Source organism: Peromyscus maniculatus, chromosome 6, assembly GCF_049852395.1.
Source record: "Peromyscus maniculatus bairdii isolate BWxNUB_F1_BW_parent chromosome 6, HU_Pman_BW_mat_3.1, whole genome shotgun sequence".
Taxonomy (NCBI): Eukaryota; Metazoa; Chordata; class Mammalia; order Rodentia; family Cricetidae; genus Peromyscus; species Peromyscus maniculatus.
The window spans coordinates 113,687,180-113,707,067 of record NC_134857.1 but is presented as its reverse complement, the minus strand read 5'-3'; the positions used below and the strand labels follow the sequence as shown (position 1 = coordinate 113,707,067).

General features: G+C 39.3%; 1 long non-coding RNA gene across 1 annotated transcript in view; it reads left to right on the top strand.

Moving 5' to 3' along the window:
- The window catches only part of LOC143273995 (uncharacterized), a 114,028-nt gene extending 106,661 nt beyond the window's left edge, over positions 1–7,367 (top strand). Inside the window, exons 2-4 of the long non-coding RNA XR_013052381.1 lie at positions 4,660–4,739; positions 6,774–6,851; positions 7,292–7,367. This is a non-coding gene — a long non-coding RNA (uncharacterized LOC143273995). The remainder of the gene's footprint in view (positions 1–4,659; positions 4,740–6,773; positions 6,852–7,291) is intronic.
- The last annotated feature ends 12,521 nt before the right edge of the window (positions 7,368–19,888 follow it).

Below are 19,888 nucleotides of genomic sequence, written 5' to 3'. Positions count from 1 at the left end.
CAAAGGAACAGGAAGTTTGCTGTGAAGTTGCATCTCCCGGAAGTGTCAAAGAAGCTACACTCATTGTCTCGTTGACATGGCTGCCTAAACAAGATCTGAGTAAAGGTGACACCAGTAGATGTGCTAGCATGGCAGGAGGAAATCTCATGGGACCTCAACCTTGGACAGTGAACTCCAGGCAAATCAGGAATGCTGAGAGCAGGAGAATCTGTCTTTTCCCAGTAAGGAACCCTTCTAGTCCTGAATGGTCAGCCCTGAGATCATATACATACAGTTACATTATACAGATTGAGTGAGGTAGTGTGTGTGTGTGTGTGTGTGTGTGTGTGTGTGTGTGTGTGTGTGTGTGTGTGTGTACAAACAGATGGAGAAAAAGAAACAATGAGTTTGAAATTGGAGGAGGGGGTTCCTTGGGAAGGATTAGAAGGGGCAGAGGAAGGAGAGAGATGATGTTATATTTTAATTTCAAAAATAAAAATTATTTAAAAGTAAGTAGATGTAATATATAAGTCTGTCTTTGCTTTCTAATGTTTTTGTTACCTTTTCTCATGAATAAACACTGGAATTTAGAGGCTGAGAAAGATGCTCAGGTAAGAATACAAAAAGTATATACAGGTAAACATTTGAGCTTCTTTCCCCTACCTGAAACAGCATTACTTCACAGCATTATTTATGCACATATTAACTGAAAGTTCACATAAAGGGAATGAAGGTTTTTTTTTTTTTTTTTTTTTTTTTTGCTATCTCTTTGCAAGTTGCAAATTTTCAGAAATTCCTCATGATACCCAACACACGTGCTGTGTCTGGCCTGGTTTAGAATATTATTAAGTGGTTTTACCATTTCAAAGTGCTTTGCAATAATTCATAAGTCACTTTTCACAAAAATCTTCAGGGGAAATGAAGACAATCCGTGGCTACTTAGCTAAAGATAATGAAAGAAGCAGAGAAGGGAGGAAGAGAGAGACGCTGACTGGATCTTTTTCTTCTGTGCTGCTGGGTCCCAACTTGGTTCCTGACTTGCCAGAACAAAAGTATGCAGTGATACATGCTCTACATGCAGGGAAGGAAAAGAATCACTCAGAGAGGTGTGGGTCAGACAGTTCACTTATCCCAGGCTTCTCTATCCCGTCTCTTTCTCTTAAACCTCATGCATCCAGATGGAAGAATGAAGCACAATAAACACCCATGTTGTCTAACACGTTGTATTGTCACTGGCCATGCATGACTGGCCCACAATCATCTGGCTTCTGTTTTCCTCATCAAAGACAGTCGTATGATTCGAAACTCAGGTTAGTCCTACAGTCTGATCTACTTAGTGAACTCCATTACTGCTGAGTCACTTGTAGTTTTGAAGTGTATTCATGCTATGCATTCACTCAAATTCAACAGCAAGTACTGTGGCAGGTTGAAGTAGTGGTTTTTATGCTTCACTTCCTGTAATACACTGTATTTCATTCTTTTATGACTCATGTTGAGAAGAGTTCACTTTGAACCCCTTATCTTCAGATGTGCAATGTCTTTTACTCTGCAGAGTGGGACATAGTGCTCGTGACTTAAGGAGGGGTTTAAATTGTCATGACAAGAATAGCTACTCTCTCACCATCCAGTGGGCCTCAGCCGATGGTGTAGGGTATACCCACAGACCTGCAGATGTAAGCTGGATCCTCCAAAGGGATGCACAAATGTGTGAATGAAGAAAATTGCACTGATTGTTACAGCCATCAAAGTTCAGATTGGGTATGATGCAAAGAAGAGTTTTAGCAACAATGGTTGAATAATAATATGGATGCTAAATATGTAGCATGAGACATAAAACCAAATAGAATTTTAAAGCTATGTGAGTTCACAGTTTTTAACATTTTTATGTCTCAGAACATTATTAAAAGTGGGTAAGATAATAAATTATAGTGATAGAGTACATTTTGCAAAGAGGAAAGTGATAGTTGGAAGAATAGAGTATAGAACATCTCCACCCACAAGAGAAACAAGGGCGGGACTTTTGGATATAGGATGGAGGAAGAAGGATGGATATTTAGATAAGACAGAGACAGGAAGGGGTGGGGCTGCATATAGTTAGTATAAGTAGATAACAAAATCAAAGAGAACTTATCAATGCTATTGTAATGGCCATTCTTCAGCACTCATCTACCAACATGCTAGAAAAAAATGAAATAAAGCATCAATTAACAGGATAATAAATAGCTTATATATTCAGGAAAATATAAGTTGAACTCATTGTCATTATAGACAAAGACATCAAGTTGGGAGAAAAGTTACTTGTATATTGATCTAGTCAACTCCAGTTGAACGAATACATGTTGAATAACCTGATATTGTCTGAAAGACTGCCAAACCATTTGGAAACCAGGTATTCTAAGTCTTGGTCTGGCCTTGGTCCTGGAGATTACCAAACTTTCATCTTTCACAAAAGACAACTGAGGCGGAGAATTCAAATTTTAGTCAAACACCAAAACTCAAAGCCGTAACCCAGGTCTCATTGACCAATCCTGCCTCTTTCAAACACGCAATACTTCCTGCTTTAACTCTACCATGGTGCAAAAAAGAGTGAGACCTACATGGAAAGGTCAGTGTTTAATATTCATCGCAATGTTAAGCTATTAAGGGAACAGGAAAAGCAGATCTGTGGAGTCACCCACCACATTATGTCCTTGTCTACAGGGATGTGGGTCACTTAGATAGAGCATTATGGAACACTTCTACATAAATATATCTTTGGTTTGGTGAGAGGGTTTTACATCACAGAGAAAAAGAGTTTGGCCCAGGCTTGGTAGAAGCAGTAAGATGGTACAACTGGCTTAACCGTTTCCCTCATTCTAACAGAACAGGAGACTCCAGACAGACACACAGAAGCAAAAAAACTAAACCAAGTAAATGAATGCAATCAGCAATGCATCTTCTGGAATTTTTCAGAAAATATAGATGAACTGTTAGGCTTTCTTCCTTTTTAATAACATCAAAACATCTTTTAACATGTTAAATAATTTAGAGAAAGAATGATAGCCCTTAATTCTATCTGATTTTGAAGATAGTTGTAGAGCCCTTCAAAGATCTCCAGGAGGAAAGAATTTTTTTTTCAAAGCCATGAAATTCCCAGTGGTTCCTATTACAAATGAGTTTTGACTGAGTGACAGGATGCCCCAAGATAGATCATTTGCCTTCCTGTTGCCGTGTCCGGTTTGCTTTGCACCTGACTGAGGCAGAGGTTGGGTTTATGTCACAGTGATGGTGAGGACTATCAGTCCCCTTCTCTCAATACAAGCTGAACTATCAGTAAGTATACTTTTTCACAAAATAAACAACAAAAACCCAGGGTCATTCAGTCTAAAGGAAATGACTTCACCTTTGAGTGAATTAATAAAAATAAAGATTTGTGAAGTTGTATCTATAATATTGACATTAAAATGGTCTTTTAATGAGTAAAGGGTGAGTAAAAGCATTTATTAGTAAAGAGAAAGTAGGGACAGAGCATTTAAATCACAGGTATTGATCACTGTCCCCACGCCCAGCAGAAACTTGTAAGACTAAATACTGGCCCTGGCTTCCTTAGGAACATACTAAATCCTGGGAGCCTAGTGGGTAGTCCAACCTGCAGAGGCCTGGAGCCCTGAAAGAACTTCAGAGAATGTTTATTCTTCCTTTGCTTCTCATGCAGAGGTCACCATGATGCCTCTGATTAGTTTGTCTCCTCATCACACTCTTCCTCACCTTCCTGCCTCTACTGAGCTAGCTCCCGTCTGAGATCTCATCACCCCACTCTGAGATCATCCCACTCCCAGGCCAAACTAAATTTTTCCCATGAATAGCAAAAGGCTGAGCTCTCCTGCCCTCCATAAAAGCCCCCTTTGAGATTTTCTTAGAGCTGATGTCCTTACAAGTCCATGGCTGGTCCTCTTCTAGCTCTCCTTGTATTGCTCTTTTTCCCCCCTCTGACCTCATTGTGGCTTCTCAAGATTAGTGTTCTCTATATCTGGCCTTAAGTCTCTCTCTCCTCGTGTGTGCATGCTCTTGTCCTTGTCATTTTGAAATGCTACTTGCTTGAATGTTATGTAGTTGGTACTTAAAATTTTATATCATATTTAAATGAAATCTTTGAGAATTTTATACATGCATACAATGTGTTTTCATCATATATTCACATCCTAATACTCTCCCTAACTCTACCAGACACTCCCTAATTCCACGTCCTCTTTTATCAAATAACCTGCTGAGACTAAATTGTGCTGCCTAGGTACTCATGGGGGCAGGGACCTCCCCTGGTGCATGGGCAACCTACCAACGCCACACCCTTAAGAGAAATCACTCTCCCTCAACTATTAAACATCAACTTTGGGTAGCTCCTCAGATAGGGGCGTGGGTTTGTTAGCACCTCTCCAATCCATGCTGCCATTTTTGATTGGCTTTAGTTTATGCATGATCTGGGCAGGTAGCCACAGTTGCAGTGAGTTCCTAAGTACACAGTGGTCCTACAATGTCCAGATGATACTGTTTCAGTCCACTCTCCCTTGCCTCTGGATCTTACAGTCTTTCTGCCCACTGTTCTGTGATGTTCCCTGAGTCTTGAGGGGGAGGGTATATAACATAGATGTTGAATTTATGCCTGAATACTCACAGACATTTTTTTCTCTGCTTTTCAAACAGTTAAGGGTTTCTGCATTGATGACCATCTACTGCACAAAGAAGTTTCTCCGATGAAGACTGAGAGCTGAACTAATCTATAGGTACAAGAATAAATACTTAGAAGGTCACTTGGTATTATTTCTCTTTAAGAAAGTAATGGTAGTAGGTCCATCCCTTGGCCTGTGAGCTCCTCGGCCATGAGTCCTTGGCCCCATTAACAATGCCAGGCATGAGGTATGCTCCTATGGCATGGGCCTTAAATTCAATCAGAAATTGTTGGGCAATCCTGGTAACACTCATGCCACTATTACACTATGGGCATGTGCTTAGCTTGTCACTGCAGCTCGTGGGGTGAGATTATTGGTGATTTTTCCTTCCAGTGACCTGCATAGCACCTTCTATTACCTGACAAGACAACAAAAATGGCTCCTAGTCAGAACCACGACCTGTAACCAAAGTGTGTAATGTCTTCAGCAGTAAGGTCTCACACCAAAGTTCTGGTAACTAGAACTCCAATCCTCATTCAGCACTACCCACTGAGCCACACCAAGAGCAGTGGCAATAGCCTGGATTATTTTGGGGAGTTTCTGGAATACCTCCATGTCTCCAGATTCTAACACAACCTGCTAGTACTTTTGAATCTACATTTAAAGCATTTCTTCTCTTTTCTTCCTTCTTCTCTCTAATCCCATTGTCTAGGTCCAAGTTTTAAATCTTATTTCTTTTCTCTTGAGTTTTGCAAATATCCTAAAAGAAGTCTTCTTTTAAATCATCTTTTAAAATGTGGTTCAAATATTTCTGAACAGTGCTCTGCTTTGATATCATCCATATTTTCTTCAACTGTGTCAGTTCTTTTATATTCTTCAATTTAATATTTAAAGCATGCAAGGCCCTTATGATTTTACCTCTAGTCTTATTTCACATTAATGCTTTATGTGTCATAATTAAACTAAACCTAATGACTAAATTCATTATTCCTCATCTTTATTTAATCTCTGTGTGTGATGTATCTATGTGTGTGTGCTCATGCGTGTGAATGCAAGTATGCCTCTGCCAGGTGCGCATGGGAAGGTCAAAGAACAACCTTGACTATTGGCCCTTCTTTGAGACAGGCTCTTTCATGGTTTGTCACTGTGTATACTAGAATGGCTGATTATGATGTTCTGAGGGTTCTGCTGTGTCTGCCTCCTGTCTTCCTGTAGGAGCACACACTCTCGCACCTAGGTTTCCATAGAGCATGGGCAATCAAATTCCAATCCTCATCCAGCACTACCCACTGAGCCATTTCTACAGCCCTTTCCAATCTTCCTAATACACATGATACCAGTAATTTGACAGGACCTAGCTCATTTGCTTTCCTCTTTATTAGTTTTTACCACAACTAAAAATAATTCCCACTACAGAATTCAATTGTGCTTTGAGGTGCCTCTGTGTATTGAATATTTTGACTAATTAAGTGTATCTCCCCCATGAGTTACTAAGTTCCTAAGGGTAGACCTTTGTCTAATTAACATTCAGTTTCTCAGAGAAAATACTCCACTGCTACTAGTGTAAAAGAATTTACTAAATGTTTCTTTAACTGACTTTTTTTTTTGGGGGGGGGGTAAGTGTTCCCGCTGCATGGAAATCAGTGCTATTTTGTTCTTGTTTTGTGGGTGGTGCTGGAGACTGAACATGGGGTCTTGCATGTGTGAAGCATTGTTCTTTATTTCTTAATTTAAAAAAAGGCACAGTGTTCAGAGTAGTTAAACAACTTGTGTAAGGTCACACAGTGAATGTCAAGGCTGGAACTCTGAGAAATTTATACTTTAAAAGGCCTCTTTCTGACCTTTCATTCTATGCACCCAATTGCTTTCTGTACATTTCCACTTCAGTATTTAGAGCACATGCCATGGGACATATTTCATAACTATGCCTCATGTTCATTCTCTTTAGTTATATAAATATTTTGACTTTGCATCAAGACTACTAGACTTAATGTAGTAACTGATCTCTAACCCCAACTTTAACTCATTCTATTTTTTCTATATTCATGTTTCTAAGTCACACTGTAGGATACTGTAACCATCCTAGTCCTTTTAATTTTTCAGAATCTCCCTACTGATTACAAATAAGCAACATTTTCTTCATTTCAGGTAAACAATCCATACGGTGGCCTCAGTCTTTCTCCCTAAGAGATTTCATAATACTGCCTCGAAACCTCCAAAGCCCAGGTAAGGGATCTCCTTACCATACTTGAATACCCCCTGCATATTTTTCTGATTTTTCAGAAACTCTACAAAAGGGTCTGATTCAGTGGAACATACTGTTCTCATGCACTCATCAAAGGCTGAAGTGACTAATTTATGTTCCAATAAATTAAGCATAGTCATAACTCACTAAGTAATAGCTTTTACTGTATTGTTCATTTTGTATTTTCTCCAGAAATTTCAAAATTCACAGACTATCCCATCTGTATCTAAACAAGTCTAATTCTTTATATCATCTACCAGAAAAGAAACACATCCATATATACCCATATACTGTAATGCAGCACCTATAGGGCTTTCTATACTGTGGTGGGTATAGCAACTTTGATCTGGAAATCATGTTCCCTCTTCACTCTGTTGCCCTATTTCTCATGCCCCTAAACAGTCCTCGTATTTTTGTCTAGATGGAGTCTAATCAGTCTTCAGACTTCTACCGAGAAACACTACCTGTGGAGAATCTCCCAAACTCCCAATGTCTAGGTATGAATTTCCCTTAGAAAGACTTCCTAAAGTCACAATAAAGACTACACAAACAGGGGAGGAAAATTGCTTCTTTCATGTTGTTCCTCAAGGAAATAAGCTGTCCATCACTTTTCAGCAGCACCCAGACAGTCTGGCACATACTTAGTACTGAAAGATGTAGAATAAAATAAAGAAAGAAAAGGAGGGAATGAGGAAAAAGGAAAGAAAGACAATGGAAAAGATTACTTTTCTTCTTTCTCCAAAGAAAATGTTGAAAGAGTGTAATAGTCCTATGACATCATCAATACTACTTTTCCACCCCAAATCTACATTGAATTTGAAATCATATCAATGAGTTATTATCCTCTCATCAGAACAATAATCTATTTAAAAGCCAATTCATCATTAAACCTATTTGAGGGAAAAATAGTAGAACAAATCAAGGAAAGTAAATTTACCCAAATTCCCATTCTTTTCCTTCTCTGTTCTTGTTCATTCAAGAAAATGGCTGCAGTTTATCTGGAGAGCTCTCGTGGAAGCTGGGGGTAGAACACCTGTTTGCTTTTTAAAGTAATAAGAAAAGTTAACTGGTCATTTGAAGTTCTTGCTTATGTTTGCATTGAAATCAGAGATGAAAAATCCAAATCTAGGTTTAAAACAATAAAAAAAAAGCAAGCCATTGATTCAAAGAAGAGACAAAGCAAAAAATAAATAGAAGAGGCTGCTTTAATCCTAAAGCCTGTATGATGCTCTGGGCATGAGGGGAGAGAAAGGTCTGATGGGTAATGTCATTCTGTATGCTGTGAAAATGTGTTGCTTAATTGGTTGATAAATAAAGCTGGTTGGCCAAGGGTGAGGCAGAATAAGGTTAGGCAGGACATTCTAAAGAGAGAAAGGAAGAAGACAGAGCAGGGGAGACTCTTCTAGCCTCCGCCATGAGAAGCAAGATGTAAGCCACAAGACATGTGGCAAAGTATAGATTTATAGAAATGGGTTAATTTAAGATATGAGAACTAGATAACAAGAAGCCTGCCATGGCCATAGTTTAAAAATAATATTAGCCTGTGTGTGTTTATTTGGGTTCCAGTGGCTGCAGGACCGGCAGGTAAGGGAGATTTGTCCTGACTGCAGACCAGGCGGGACACAGGAAAACTTTCAGCTACAAAGGTCCATCTGATTCCATGTACTGTCCTATGCCAGGAAGGACTAGAGAGACCTTCTGTAAATCCATAGCTCTAAATGAAAGTACAGCATCCTACCAAACCAGCCATTCACCATCTGGCTAAAGGAATAATAGATCTTTTAATGTTAATGGACAACATAGAGAGCAGACATCGCTGGTTTTTATTTAAGAAGACAAGTCTTATATAAGTGGCCCACTCTCCTTTTCTTTTTTTGCCTTTGTATCATATTTGAAAAAACAAACAAACAAAAGCGTGCTTTAAGGGTTGGGAAGTTTACTTAGGGGTAAGAGTTAGGGGTAGGCTAGCCAAGACTGTATGTACGTTTAACCCCAAAATTTGGGGTTAAAGACAAACAGACCCTGAGAGTTCACTGGCTTGTGGGTCTAGCCAAAATAGCAAAGTCTGGCTCAGTGAAAAATATCTAGCTGAAGGCAGCTGGGTCTATAGCTCTAGAGAAAGGAATTCAACATGATGCTGTGGCCTCCGAGTGTATGTACTTAAGTGTTCACACTGGTACATTCACATGCACTGAACACATGTGCATGCAAACGCACACTTTTTTGTAAATTTAAAATTACTTTAAAAACACATTCAGAGTTTAAAAGGGGGAACAAAAGCAGCTGTGAGGCAAACAGAAAGAGGGAGAGGGGGTGGCAGGTTTGCTCCCACATCTTTAGAGACAGGGCTCTTGCTGTGTTTTCAATTCCTACTGCCCAGTTCCTGGAAATGGGTAAAACTCAGTGAAGACAGCCACAAGAGAAGTGAGACAATCGCTGTCCACTAGGCTACTTGTTCAAACCAATTCTGTAGGAACAAGTGTCCAGCGGATGAGGAAGATGGACAGATGGCTGCCTGAATGCATCCAGGCTTGGCTGCCCCAATGGCCCACTGCTAGATTTATTGCTGACAATGTAATTAACTGGCTCACTCCTTGTTTCTAAATTGGTCACCCTCAATGGACAGTTGCACTAGGGGGTTGCACTAATCACGCCTCTGACAGGAGCCAACTCCACAGGCCCCACACAGCTGCAGGGGCCTTTGAGACACCATCCTATTGCTGTTAGACAGACATGCATGCTTTGCTTTCCCTCTCCGGGACCTTTTAACAGGCTTCCTTGTTCCCAGGAAATACACCACATCTTATTTTTTCATTGCTTTTTCTACTGAAAGATAATACAATAGGAAAGAATTATTTTCAGTGTCTTTTTCCAATGGCACCCTCTTAAATAGAGACTAAATTTTTCCTGTAATGGCTATTGTGGAAAAAGATTTCCATAACCAGTACAGAACCACCCAACTTGGTAAATGAAAAGGGGACCACAGAAGGCTGTTTGAACTTACCTCTGGGTCTAGAATCATGTGCACATTTTGATTTCTATGTGATGGAGAATGATTCTTGCCTTCTCTACAGCACAAGCATGAGTAGTCTAAACTTGCAGAGCATTTTACCCCACAGAAGGCTAAAGACTTTTTAATGGTTAGTATGCTTGCCAGGTGTCCACACAAAGATAGGTTCACAAACCACATGCTTCTTTCTGGCCTCAAGCCCCTCCTGACCTGTGTAGGAGAGTCACTGTGCTTTCCAGACCATACTCCTATTTGATTAGTAATTAAGGGGAAATGACGTACTTTTCCTTAGTGTTTAATCTCCCAAATCAGAAGAATGAACATAGTAGATGCCTCAAGTTCTAGAATTTGAGACAAATAAAAATTTAATGTATTTCTCAAATTGCTAAAACAATATAAAAATTAAATGTAGGGACATGAAGTAAAACTTAAAATTCAAGTAATTCCTCACTTGTTTTTATTGTCATAAATTTTAGTGTTCATGGTACAGCAGCTGGCTTATGAAAAATTCCCTTACATTTTTCTTTTTCTGGTCTGCCCATTTTCGATTCTGTATTCCCAGGCAGACATACAGATCACAGTGAACCAGGGTTAAATATTGATCTTCCCACCTGACACTGCATTAACTTTTGTAATAAACATCTTCACTGTGTCAGTCTGCAGCATGTTTACATACTGAGGCCGGCAGCCAATGTCCCTCCTTCTAGACGCTTCCGCATCCAGAATCAGGCTTGAGGCTTCTGCCACGTCTTTCAATTTTGTATTTCCTTCCCTCCATATCCTTAAAGCATTTGAAGAGATTTTCTTCTCAATTAACTTGTTAATCACCTGTCCTTGCTAGTCTATAACGAATTCATGACGTGTTCCCCTTTCATGCCTACACAGCTCTAGAGTCAGGATTCTGAGCTCTGACCACCAAACCCTCCAAAACCTGAACATGGAAGGAAATTCTTCAGTGTGATAAAGAATAAGTACAGAAAAACTAGCATTGTTAGTGTCCTATGACAAGAAAGTGATTTGCAGATTGGTGACTACCTTACTTGTCATCATAGAGCCTTCATCCAGTGACTGATGGAAGCAGATGCAGTGATCCACAGATAATCACTGGGCCAAGCTCCTAAAGTCTAGTCAAAGAGAGGGAGGAGGGATTATATGAGCAAGGAGGGGGGGGTCAAGATCATGATAGAGAAACCCACAGAGACAGCCAACCCAAGCTAATGGGAGCTCACCGACTCTGGAATGAAACTGGGGAACCTGCATGGGACCAAACTAGGCCCTCTGAATGTGAGAGACAAATGTGTGGCTTGGTCTATTTGTGGGGCCCCTGGTAGTGGGACCAGGATTTATCCCTGGTACATGAACTGATTTTTTGGAGCCCATTCTTTATGGTGGGTTACCTTGCTCAGCCTTGATACAGAGAGTGAGGCTTTGTCCTGCCTCAATTTGATATGCCAGATTTGTTGCCTTCCCATAGTAGGACTTAACCCTTTCAGAGGAGTGGACAAAGGATGGGGTGTGAGGAAGATGGGAGGAGGGGAGGGAGGGGGAACTGTGATTGATATGTAAATTGAAAAAAACAAGTAAGTGATTTGAAGGTGTAGCCATTAGAAGTAAACAAATCAACCTATCTTTATTTATTTATGACATAATTATGTAGGATATCTCAAAGAGTACACATCTTTTGTAATTAATATGCTATTTTTGTAATTAGTAATGAGAAAATTAGTTCATAAAATACATAGTTAATGTACAAAAGTCATTTGCTTTCTCCTAATAGCAGTGAATATCTGAAAAACTATACTTACATACAGATAGATAAAGATAGGTAAATACATATATACATACATATATACATGCATATGTTATTATATACATAGATACATAAAAAGTACAAATATAGGTTGTTTAAGAGGGCCACCTTACTTAACATTTTGAATGATTGATACCTAGATTTCTTAACCTGTGATATCTTACATCTATAGAACCCTGTCTGTTTGAAGACTTAAAACTACATATGCTCTTATTGACCTACTATCAATAAAGAGAGAGTAGATAACATGTGTATGACTTGTCAGACAAAGTAAATTCCATTGTGAGCAGGAAGTGGCATGCTCTCAAGACTAACTTTTGGGATTTGCCTGGCAACCACACTCACAATCAGCTGAGTTGTTTGTTCTGCACATAGGAAAGGCAGCAATTAGCTCTTGGTCCTGGTGCCACACATGGATATTATACACAACTTTTCGCTCTGCCCTACAGAAAAATGACTTGGTTGAGGTGGAATTTGAGGGCACAAGACCAGGGGGCAGCTTAGGTCTGACATTATCTTGTAATGTGACTGTGTTTAATATGCTTTCGTCTGGAAGGAACAAGTCATTTGCGCAGTAGAACTTTGCATGACTTCGGGGCCAAGCAATAGGCTCTAGCCTATTTTATCATATAATTTCAGAATTACGTGACTTCCACCCCAAAATAATAACCATCATTCTATTTAAATACTATTCAGCTGGCGTAATTATTACCTGCTTTTCAAATCTGAGCTCTTGAACCTCGTTGCTGCTCTAGCGATTCCATCCAATTTAAATAATTATCTTAACAAATGCCTGCCTTCTTAATGCTTTTCTTCAGCAATTCCTTTCTTAAAAATTTAAAATCACATAAGAAATAGTAACTCCACAATAAAACAAGAACAGTTTACAACTGTCAGAAAGCACTCAGACACAAACATGCACACACGTATATACCAAGTCTGGCTAGATTTTCAAAATTAACACACAATATTTAATGTCATTCTTGTATTAGTGCTTATGCCCTCATTAGGGACTTTATCCAAAAACTAGATTTGCCAAATGTTCATACTGAGGCAATGTGCATGCTCCAGAACAATTATTTTTGATACCTAATTTAACTTTCTGTGACAGTAAACACTCAAACTTCAGATTACATCAATAATGTTTGTACACTTCTACTGTATTTATTATTCAAAAAGTCCTGTGATCCTGAAATTTAAGCTGTGCCTTCTTCAGTCTGCTCCTTATAGTGTGTGTCCACTGGGGATGACATCCCATGTGTATTGTCCTATCTACTCTGGTGATGTGCAATATGTTCATGTAAGCACTGGGAGTTTTGTCAGTGTGAAGGATGCCACGGTAGCAAAACAGCAAATGATGTAATTCCCTCTTATAAAAAAGTGTTCTACCTATGATGCTTTTCATATAGTTCTATCAAAAACAAAATGACAAAAACCCAGTTCACCATCACTTTTTTTAGTATAAACTCTAGCATGTAATGACCATGATAGTGATTAAACTTTTGTGCTTGCTATAATTAGATTCCATATACATAGGCGCTCCTATTACTGGTTATATGACAAAGCAACTAAATGTCATACCTCATAGGAAAAAATAAACTAAAATGATTTGTAATATATAAAGAAGCTCAAGATAGAAGAAGCAAAGCAGGTGAGTTATGATTCAACTCCACCATCCTGTGTATGAAATGTGCATTCAAGATGTTAAAAATACCATCAGCAAAATCTGTGATTCATACTATCCTTGAACAGATCTTCCTTTGGACTCCAAAATCTGCTTCCTGCCTGTTCCTACATCTCCTGGTGCCATAGAGAAACAATGGCATTTTTATGAGTTTATGGGCAGAGAAAGGAACATGCTGATTTGTTTTATGAAAAGAAAGGAAATGAAGTTGTCTAACACCTCCAATCTATTCAGCCTCTCCAGAGATAATTATTCACTTTTATTACCCTTATCAGTAGACCCAACTGTATTTCTGTTTAGCCCTTTTAGTTTTCTTACTTGCTTTTACATTCGTGATCTTATATTTATTTATTTCACTCAAACTTTTATGGATACTTCATTGCTCTGTGCTTAAAAGACTTCTAAGAACTTACGAAAAGTAAAAAACAGTTGTGTCTTGTAAGACACAACAAACAATTTAAAGTATATAGTTTTAGCTGTTAACTGTATAACTAAATCTAATGTTAATTGTTTAAGATTAAAGTTCTCTGGAAAATGCAAATGACTTACTTTTATATCTTTTATTTTTCTTCTATGATTCTTCTTTGGAGATATATATAATTTATGCTTGTGCAGTAATTTCCTACAAAATAAAATATTCCATCTTGGAGGGAAGCTCAGTGAGGGACAGGATGTTCTAAAGGTGGGTAAAATATTCCTTGAAAGAAGGTTCTATAGGCTAATCCATAATCTAAAAAGATTTTAGCCTCCCCTCCTGAAAGTATAGCCAGCACATCCTTTCATTAGCTTGATATGGTATAAATTCTTATCCTAATAGTGAGATGCTTCACTAAAGCATGCCCAATGATTGGGCAAAACCAAAACTTGTTAATGTCTTCTGTAAATCAAACAGTGAAGGGGAAGATAAATAGGAATTTCACTTACACAACTTAAGTAAAACATAGCTCTCTGAACAGATAAAGATAGGTTTCTTCTGTATCCCAGAACCTAATCAATATTTATATGTATAATTCAGCTATTATTTGGCTTAAAAGGGCTTATTTGGGAAATGTTATCATTTTTACTATTTTCTACAGAGAAAATATTTTCCAGTTTCAAATAACTCTGGACTACTTTGTAATTATAACCTGTTTTTATGTTAAAAAAAACATTTAAGTGGAAAATGCTGAAGGACCACTGAACATGATATTGTATTTACATATCTATATATGTATAAAATAATGATTATAAATGTTTGTTTAAAAAGGTGAAGTACAAATGTGAATTTAACAAGAACTTGTAGATTTTCAACACTGTACACAAACTCCTTTGTTACAAATAAATATTTATGCTTCAAAAAATAAGAAAGAAGGTTTATTAAAACTCATGAAGTAAACAACTCAATAGCTATAGGAAGTCCCTAACACTGATCAAATTACTTAGACCATCCCCATTCCAAGCTTTTATAAGTAGTCAGGACTGATAAGAAACTCCCTCAGACTAGCCAAGCTGTCCCAAAAGGCTGGGCTACATGGAAGAAGCTTAGACCACCTGAGATGTTTGCAAGAGATACTCCCCGGTATGTTGAGCTGTCTGTAAACTGTGCAATGTGTAGCATGAATCTTAAAGAGTCTTATTAATAAAATCAAACCTGAGGCCAGTTATTGGGGTGAATGCTGGAAGATCAGAGAAGCAGAACAAGCCACAGCCACCTCACCTTGCCAGTTCCTCAGCTGATCCTGTTTCCTCAGACTGGAAGCCCCTGTGTCCTCATCCAGAATGGATCTCAGCTGAAATGCTACTAGAAGCCTAAAAGCTTAACCAGCTGTAGTTCCCAGTCCTCATGCCTTATATACCTTCCTGCTTTCTGCCATCACTTCCTGGGATTAAAGCTCACTTCCTGGGATTAAAGGCGTGAGTCATCATGCCTGGCTGTTCCCAGTGTGGCTTTAAACTCACAGAGATCCAGATGATCTCTGCCTCTGGAATGCTAGGATTAAAGGCGTGTGCTACCACTGCCTAACCTCTATGTTTAATATTATGGCTGTTCTGTTCTCTGACTCCAGATAAGTTTATTAGGGTGCACAATATTTTGAGGAACACAATACCACCACAGCAATGCCCTCCAGCCTCAGTGAGCCATCACCCAAACTGGGGTGGGCTTTTGGTGATGTAATTACTGCTCCTGAGGGTAACCACTCACTCATATTTTTGTAAGCAACTTCAGTAAAATTCATTGGTTTACTCAGTTGGACTTTGGTAGTATTCTTATTTTGGTCTATCATCAGATAGGAATCTCAGGTAAGTTGATGTTTGTTCATGTTGCCCCAGAAATAGAGCAATACTGTTATACAACACATACAGCTTAGACATGCATCACAGTACAGGAAGAAAGTGGCTAATACTTTTAAATAACGTGCAAAGCTTCTCTCTTGCCTTCTCAGATAGAAGACACTGGCTGTTCTTTAAAATTTAATCCATAGATATCCTCCTACCCAGAACACAAAGTACTAAGATCAAAACATGTCCATGTTTTGCTTCCAAGTCACAGGCCTTGCTATTTTATACTTTCGGAGATAAACAGTAAAACTATGCAGAACTTTGGAACATTGGAATAAAGCTGCTTTAAAGTCGCTCTCTAGTCTATGGTGTTAGGAGAGTAGCCATGGAAAAACAGAAAGCATCCATCAGGATTCGCTTATGAAAAGGGGTAAAATCACACAGAATGTTTGGGAAATCTCCAAGTTCTACCCAAGTCACAACAAATTATCTTTACAGTAGTTACAATGTTCACACTAGTCCTCTTTAATTCTTAAGATCTTATTACTAAGGAAAGATTTTAAATTTATAATAATTTTTTGTCTACCCTCAAAGAAAACAAGAGTTACAATTCTGTTTTGGGCCAATTTAGTTTGAATAACTCTGGAATTAGTAATTGGCAGATGGGCTTCTCTTCCTTACCAGAGCCCTACACATGGATGCTTTTGTTAAGCTCTGTCCATGTCTGTGGTTAACAGCCTCTGGCCAGGCTAGGGAGTGTAATCTGGCCTAGAAAATGCAGAAAGATAAACACTAACCTGAAAATAGCCTTGGGAGCTTGAGACCCAAAACCCTAGGCCTTGTGGAGTGTGGCCAAATAAGTAGTACATAGATGCTAGGTGATTTTTTTTCCTTGGTTTATGACTCCCAATCTAAGAGTTCTATCAACATAGAGCCAGAGGGAAATACTTTAAGAGCTGAGACCCAGTTTTTTAGGTCAAAGACAGTGAAGAAGTTCATTTGATTCACATGATATATTAACATGAATTAAAAATATCCTTGCCCCTATTAATGAAGAATCACACTAGATATAGCCCATATAGAAGTAGGAATGTTGAGCTGGACAACAAATACAACTTTTATAAAAATTATAAACTAAAAACAAAATTAGTTACTCAGAGAAAGAAACTATCATTTTATGACAAGGAAAATATTTCAAGAACTCTAGGCTATAGATGTCCATCAACCAATGAATAGATAATTAAATCGTGGTGTGTGTACAGGATGGAATTTTATTCAGTTATAAAACAATGAAATTATAAAATGTGTAGGAAAATGTATGAGACTGGGAAAAGTCATACTGAATGAGATAACCCAGGTACAGATAAACAAATAACTACATGCTCTCTTGTGGATACAGATCCTGGCTTTGATTCTTAGATTACTGTCTAATTGAAGTGCTTATAAAGGCCAGAAAGCCAAAGAGGAGCCATAAGAGGTGAGGGGTGGCACAAAAACAGGGCCGTAAGGAGTGGGGATGGTATAACAAAAATGACACAGGAGTAGAGGGTAGGAAACGGGGTAGGAAGGCCTGCGGGAGGATGTGGGTGAGCAGACAAGGAGAAGAAGTAAGTAAAAACCAAGGATGTGCGAAAAATCCCTATGAAAACTTAGGCTGTAAGTCTACTACAATCATAGTTTAGAAAAACAAAACAAACAAACAAACAAAAACAGCTTTAGATTGAGGCAGTGTGCATGGGTGGAAAATTTTCTTCCAAGAAGCCTAAAGTTATTGAATGAAAATTCCAGTGGCAGGAGTGAGATACTGTCCTGTGAGCTGTTGGTTAGGGTGGCCCAGGAAGTCACCCAAATGTAACAGGTTACTGCCATCGCTCTTGGTTGCCCAACAAAAATAGACTGTCAGACTCTATTGCTGAAGACACTGCACACTTGGATTGTAATTCATTGAGAAATTAAACTGAGTCTGAGCTGTTAAGTTCCCTCCCTGCTGGCTAGCTCTCAGGGCAATGGAAGAAGCTGTGTAAGTGGATGGAGAAGAAAAGTCATTGAAGGTTCTACCTATGTATGCACCCCACAAGCTAAAGTAAGGAGCTGATAAAATATGGCCACTAGTAAAATAGTGGGGTTACTATTATGGGGACAACAAAACTGTATTTTGATGTATTTGAGGCCAATTCCATAGAAGGGAACTCCTGCCTGATACTGTAAACTTGGTCAAAAGCCCTTGTCTGGAGAGGTCAGAGATCGCAAGGGAGAATTCACTACTTTTTTTTCTAAATAGACATGTTGTCAAATTGCCTTCTACATGTTTATGTTTATACCCATTCCTTAGTTCTGCCGTCAGCCTTCACCAAGAAGTTCCTTTTGTGAGGGCAGTGGTTAATGCAGAGGCTCACAGTTGATCAAAGCACCTCTGTGCTGTGATAATATTTGATAATTTACATATGAATATGTAAATTTACTCTCTATAAATGACTTCAGAAGCTTGACCTAAGGCCCAGGGAACATTGTGAGAGAGGGGGCAGGATAAATATAAGAGCCTGAGTTTGGGGAGGAATTTTGTGAAACAATATATTTGTTACATGATACAACTGCTGACTCATGAGTTCTGTAGTTGTGATTAGCTGCATAAAACTGGACCCATTATCATGTGTGGAAGATGAGTTTATGAAGCCTCACCTTTGTAATTTTTTTAAATTTTATTTTATTCAATTAACATTATTTCATTTATTTTAAATGCAAACCATAGTTTTCCCTCCCTCCTCTCCTCCTGTCCCCTCCCACACATTACCATCTACCACTATCCCCAACCACTTCTCCTCTGTCTCCATTCAGGAAGGGATGAGAAGGCCTCACCTGCCAAGGTGAGCTGACGAGCTGGGCAGGAAGAAGCCAGTGACAGAGACTTGGAGCAAATGGTAGGATGATGAGGAAGAGCCAATGGTGTGGGGTCCAGGCATTCTGAGGGAGAGTAAGGAAAAGCTAGTTAAACAACATACACACTTGAGTGAGTGTCCCAGTCTTCTGATTCCTGCCTGATAGTTTATTTGGGTGAAACCGGCATAAAAAGGCAGTCATTTCCTATGGACTCCAGGGTGATCTCAGGGTGATGCTGGAAGCCGTTTTCTCACAGGCGTGGCTAACATCTGCTAATTAGACCTACCCCAGCATTTTACCACCGGCTTGTTCTTTGCTTTGAGTGGCATTTGTTAAATTGAGTGTGCGGTCAAGGGAGAGTGATGAGAAGTGGGGCAAGGGCACAAGCTTCTCCATGTCTGCAGGCTCCTCAGCACTTCCTAAATCCCCAAAGTTGTTGACTTCAACCAAGTATGCTGCTGCATGTGTACACATACAGAATACAGCAACTACCTGAGAAGGTAACTGTAAAGAAATGTACAGTTTCTAAGGTGCCGAGACGATATCAGCGTGTGCAACATTGCAGACTGAGTCATGCATAGTCGAGTGTCTGCTGCTATCACTAACACCATGGCCTCATTAACTCCAGAAGGTCCTATAAAAAGGGCAGCACCTGCTGGGCAGCCTTATTTTCCCACCCATTAACCACAGTTACCTGATCACAAGATGGCCTTTTGCATGTACAATTACATGATGCCACTATGCCTTTCCTGAGCTCAGAGTATGACAAGAAGCTAGTGGCTTTGTGCTGTGGGACGGTCTATATGTCAAATTGCTCTGATTGGTCAATAAATAAAACACTGGTTGGCCAGTGGCCAGGCAGGAAGTAGGTGGGACAAGGAGAGAGGAGAATTCTGGGAAGCAGAAGGCTGAGGGAGAGACACTGCCAGCCACTGCCGCCATGACCAGCAGCATGTGAAGACGCCGGTGAGCCACCAGCCACATGGCAAGGTATAGATTTATGGAAATGGATTAATTTAAGCTGTAAGAACAGTTAGCAAGAAGCCTGCCCTGGCCATACAGTTTGTAAGCAATATAAGTCTCTGTGTTTACTTGGTTGGGTCTGAGCGGCTGTGGGACTGGCGGGTGATAGAGATTTGTCCTGACTGTGGGTAAGGCAGGAAAACTCAAGCTACAGCTTTGGTCAACCGAGACTCCGCTGCCTACAAATTAAGTAACACTTGCCTCTGTCAACAGGGAGTTATGATATAGATGGGGCTGGGAAAAAAAAAATGTACTCACATGAAGTAACCACTGACAAACTCCCACAGAGTAAAACCATTTCTTTGTTTACTGAATTAAACTGTGGCCAAAAAAATAGTCTCACATGAACGCTCAC